Here is a 6,000-nt window from a genome sequence, read left to right on the forward strand (position 1 = left end):
AATAATTAAATTTGTAAGTGATTTTAAGGATATGCGGATTAACTTGGCACAAAGCGATAAATTAAGTTGCAATTGAAATAAACAATGATAAAGTAAATTCTTACCACACAAATTGAACAGTTACAATCTTGGAAGTCAGTCACACTCAAACTGGATGCACTTCGATCGATATCAAGATACAAAAAGATAAAAGCTTAAAGAGAGAAATAATAATATTTTGCTTTGGGATGCGTTTTACCATATGCTAAATGAATTATCAGACCCCCTTTATATAGTAGAGGAGCCCTATTTTCGGTACAATTCTATAAAAGGTAAAAAGTCTCTTGAATTGCTGATTGGCAGTTTCTTATAGATAAGTGCCGAGATTCCTGCCATAATATCCGACCGGTCACGGATATTTCAATTTTCTGTTGGTTATGCTAACAATGTTGCTTCGAGCTCGTTCGTGGCTAGGATCGATTCCGGGATCACGGCCTCGATATTCTCGAAGGCAGCATTCTGACCCCGGATTCTAGCACGGTGGGACTTGGGGTGGATCTTTAGTCCTTTATTGCCATGTTCCGAGCCTGACCTACCATGTCGTAGGCGAACTCGATTTCGACCGTATACAAATTGTCCCCAAGAGTAAGTGCAATTAAAGTGTTTATGGACTGTGTGGTATATATAAAATTAATCCATTTTTTTAGGAAACTAGCTATTTCTTTTGTTGGGATACTATGAGCTTATCTTGGAACTAATGAAGGATGAGGGATATGAACTGAAAATTTTGTGCTAATCCTAGCATAACTTGTCTTCAAGCCAAACGATGTCTAAGTAGACGACAACAACAATAATATAGCGAGTGTATTGCTTCAAGTGGCGTCTAGGGGAGGTTAGCATGTACGCACAACTTACCTATATCTTGTGAAAGCAGAAAGGTTATTTCCGGTCGACCCTCGGGTCAATGAAAGCAAAATCTTGTGATAAAGAACGACGCAAAGAGTAACAACAAAAATAGCCTGAAAAATAATATAATTGAAGCAAAAAAAATATCAAATAATAATAACGATCTAAAAATAAGGAACTAGAAGTAGATAGAGGTGGAAACTTGATGTATCCAATTTTGTTCATATACTTTACATTTTTAACAAGGTACAATTGACACATATTTACAACTCAAACTTAGGTCTATTAATTTGACCATTTGAGTTTATCAATTTAATTCTTATTTCTGAGTGGCTTGTATCTCCCCCAGCCCGCATCCCCACCCCAACACCAACCCAAGGGCCCCTCTCTATTGTCACAACCCCTTCTTCAATTAATGCTGTTTTAATCTTGCCTCCATGTGATAAAAAAGTGAGTTGATGTTTATGAAGAGAAACTTCCTTTGCCTTCCCCTATGTTATTAATTTTTCTGTCAACAACACCGACGAAACATGACACTGTTATGGGTTCCACTTCTCTCTGGCCCAACTTACATGGATCATGTGAACGATGATGATATTTCGACTTGGTTTATAATAATTTCTCATAATTAAAATATACAACAATAAAAGGAAGACAAAAACAACTAAAAAAGAGGAGGGATTTTGAAGATAAATTTTTCATAACTTGCCAAGCGGAAACAAAATATTATATTCAGTAGCAAGTAGCAGTGGAGTCAGAATTTTAATTAAGAGGACTAAGATTATAAAAATATAAACACACAAAATAATGAAGAGGATTCGTGTATATATGAAAAAAAAATAATTAAAGTTATCTATGTAGTGTAATTTTCTTACGAGAGAGATGTCAATTGACTCCTCTGTCCCTGACAGCGAGCTATCCCATTAAAACTATTTACAGACCAACACCACGTAGTAATTTCAACGATAGATATCTAAACCCCACCCCGCATGTTTTTCACCGTCAAAAATCCGTATCTTTGCCTCTAGATCCGCTACTACTCTTTCCTCCACACTGGAGAAGCTCGATTAGTGATCCACGGATCATCTTCATCTTTTACACTGTTAATTCATTTAAGTATAATTAATTATGATCTAGACACCACAAACACAATATTTACAGTAGTGATGGTGGGTACGACAAAAGGAACAAGAAATATTCTCTTAGAAATGGTGGATAATAACATCGAGTGCCTAGACAATTTTAGCCAAACCGTTCCATGTGATACTTTTGATAAAAAGACAGTTTTGTAAAATCAGCAATTCCATACATAGAACTAAAAGTTAGTTCAATGAATATGTTACGTAAACTACGCTGTCACCACCCATGCACGTTGTGCATCCCAGTGTATTGTGATGATAATATACCTGTAGCTAAGGTTCAGTATTCTCTCAATAAATGCTCGAAATTTGAAGCTAACAAACAAGAAAACATACAAAAAATAAGATATTGGTGACATTAATTTCGTTTGTTTTGATAGTCTTCCATGTAATTCCTATGATCTATCGTTGGATTCTAAAATGGATTTTTTTTTAAGGAAATGAAGTGATCTTGGTGAAGGCATTATTGGAGCAACAGTAAAGTTATCCATGTGTGACCTAGAGATCATGAGTTCGAACCGTGAAATCAATCATTGATACTTGCATCAGAATAAACTACATATATTATACCCCTTAAGATACTGTCCTTTTTCGGACTCTGTGTAAATACGGGATACTTCGAGCAATAAGTTACCGTAATTAACGTATAAAGTGACCATGGTGGAATCAGCATTTGAAGAGGAATTTATCACCAAATTAAGAATTATAAATCTGAAATACAAAGGTAAGATTGAATTTATCACAATGACACGGGGTATAATACCACGGAATAAATTAAAGCAACACCAAGTACTACAAATAACAAACTTAAGGACTAAATTGCAACAAATACAAATTTTGACGGACTAAACTGAAACAATTAAAACTTCGGGTCAATTATTGGTTTTTTGGCTCTTTACAAATTTGTTTTTAGTTTTATGACCCTATCTCTTTTTTTTTTTTTTTTACACATGGAAGATTTATTTTTACACGTAAGAAATCTGTCTTTTACATATAAGAGATCTAAAAAGGTCATTTTCTTAAATTTTAAATTGTAAATGGGCATGACGTACAAGTAGCACATAAAAATGTAAATGGAAAACTTTAGAATGCTTATACAAGTGTGCTAAACTACATTTTAGATAGATTATAACACACTCTATCTACTGACAAAGATTTGTTGGGGTTTTTAAGCATTAATGAGGCTTAAAAGAGAGTGAATGAGAAATGGAGGGAAATAAAAATTTTAAGTAAAATTTTAAGTTTCTCCCCTTGGCAAAGGGACATTGTCTCATATTGGAGTAGGAAGAGGTTTTTTATGGGTATATAAGCAATTGTTTTTCTTCTAGCTCTTAAAAAGTTGAGAAGAAGGCAAGTCTCGCGCCGTTGTCGTCGTCGTCGCTCGCTCGGCTTCGGCTTCGGCTTCGGCTTCGGTCAATTGATTGATTAATTTTTTGGACCAAATTTATTTGTTAATAGTAAAATATTAACAAGAATGTTATCAAATATTTATTTTAATAACAGAATATTAATATTAAAATAAATATTAATATTAAATCCAATTCGTTTTTCAGTTGTGTAATTGAAAAGTAAACTACTCTCTTCAATTTTTCCTCTTTATTTTCCCTCTTTATTGTTGAGTAAATAGCCATTTATGTTATGGCATTTATGTTGTGTCCGTTTTGCTTAAACAGTCATTCTGAAGAGTTGCACCTCTTCAGATTTCAGCCCATTGGCTATAAGTACAAGACTATTCTGCTCAGAATTTCTATACGAATTTTTTGAGTTCTTCTCCTTTCTTCTGCATATTTTAACTTCAAAAAAAGCAACAGTAAGTGTGATTTGCTATCGAACTTCGTGTTCGCTGAAACACTGGGGTTTGAAGTACCACTACACTAGTGTATAATTTATTCTATCCTGGGAGGAAATAATCCATAACCTTGGGTACTTGGAGGGGATTAAATTCCTTAAGGAAACATTGTAAATTCAGTGGGCTCGGATTAAAATTTCGTTTCTGTTTTTCATTTCTATTTATGTTCATTTATATTTTCCAGAATTATTTACAAATACAGTTTACTAACAAGCTTAAGAAATTTAATATATTTTCTGTATTTGTACTCATTTTTTCTAGAAAGTAAAACCTTTGTGGTTTTGTACTCTATTGAAGATTAAAATTTACGTGATTTTAATATTTGTGTCATTCTTTTACAGAAATGACTAATGATAATGTGAACCAAGTTGTTCCAATGGTGATTGTCAATGCCTCAACGAGCCGAACAACACTGGCAGCATTGGCACCGGCGGAGAAACCCAACAAAAATTTCGGGATTGATTTCAAGCGCTGGCAGCAAAAAATATTCTTCTATTTGACTACTCTAAGTCTCTAGAAGTTCGTCAAGGAAGATGTTCCTGTGTTGTCCGATGAAACTCCAGAAACTGAACGCTTTCTCATGTTTAAGGTGTGGAAGCATTCAGATTTTTTGTGCAAGAATTATATTCTAAGCGGGCTGGAGGATGCTTTGTGTAACGTCTACAGTGGCGTGAAAACATGAAAAGAACTGTGGACTGCGCTTGAAAAGAAATACAAAACCAAAGATGCCGGGTTGAAGAAGTTCGTTACTGCAAGGTTTTTGGACTACAAAATGGTAGATAGCAAGTATGTTATTACCCAAGTCCAGGAATTGCAAATGATTATTCACGATCTCCTTGCTGAAGGTATAAGTAGAACTAATACTAGTGTTGGTAGTATTAATTTTATTATGTTTACTAACAGAATTGTCATTGAAGGTCTTGTCATCAATGAAGCATTCCAAGTAGCAGCGATGATTGAGAAGTTGCCTCCGTTGTGGAAGGACTTCAAAAATTATTTGAAACACAAATGCAAGGAGATGTCCCTTGAAGATATCATTGTTCGGTTAAGAATCGAAGAGGACAATAAAACTGTTGAAAAGAGAGGTCGTGAAAACTCAACAATAATGGGAGAAAATATTGTTGGAGAGAACAAAAGGAGGAAGAAGGCTTCTAGACCGAAATACAACCCAAGCAAGAAGTGGTTCAGTGGAAATTGCTACAACTGTGGAAAAGTCGGACACAAATCAATGGAGTGTCGTGCTCCAAAGAACGACAAGAAGAAGGGTCAAACAAACATGGTTGAAAAGTATGATGATGTTGATGACTTGTGTGTCATGCTTTCCGAATGCAACTTGGTGGGAAATCCTAAAGAGTGGTGGATTGATTCTGGAGCCACTCACCATGTTTGTGTTGTGAGAGAAGCTTTTGCTACTTATGCTCCTGTTGGACCCGATGAGACGCTTTCTATGGGAAATGCTGCAAAGGCCAAGATTGAAGGATGTGGGAAGATATTTCTCAAAATGACTTCCGGCAAAGTGGTGACTTTGAACAACGTCCTTCATGTTCTCGAGATTAGGAAGAATTTAGTCTCTGCTGGACTTCTTGTTAAGAATGGTTTTAAATGTGTATTTGTATCTGATAAGGTTGTAATAAGTAAGAACGAAATGTTTGTAGGAAAAGGTTACCTCACTGAGGGCCTTTTCAAGTTGAATGTAATGGTTGTTGAAAATAATAATAAAATTTCAACTTCGTCTTACTTACTTGAGTCAAATAAATTATGGCATATACGTTTGGGTTATGTCAATTATAAAACCTTGCGGAAAATAATTAATTTGGAAGTATTGCCTAAGTTTGAATGTGACAAATCAAAATGTCAAGTATGTGTGGAATCTAAGTATGTTAAACATCCTTATAAGTCAGTCGAAAGGAATTCAAATCCTTTAGACTTAATTCACACAGATATTTGTGACATGAAGTCAATACCATCTCGCGGTAGAAAGAAGTATTTCATAACTTTTATTGACGATAGTATTCGATATTGCTATGTTTACTTACTTAATAGTAAAGGTGAAGCAATAGACGCATTCAAGCAACACAAAAATGAAGTTGAAACGCAACTTAACAAGAAAATCAAAATGATAAAAAG

Source organism: Nicotiana tabacum, chromosome 7 (genome assembly GCF_000715075.1).
Source record: "Nicotiana tabacum cultivar K326 chromosome 7, ASM71507v2, whole genome shotgun sequence".
NCBI lineage: Eukaryota > Viridiplantae > Streptophyta > Magnoliopsida > Solanales > Solanaceae > Nicotiana > Nicotiana tabacum.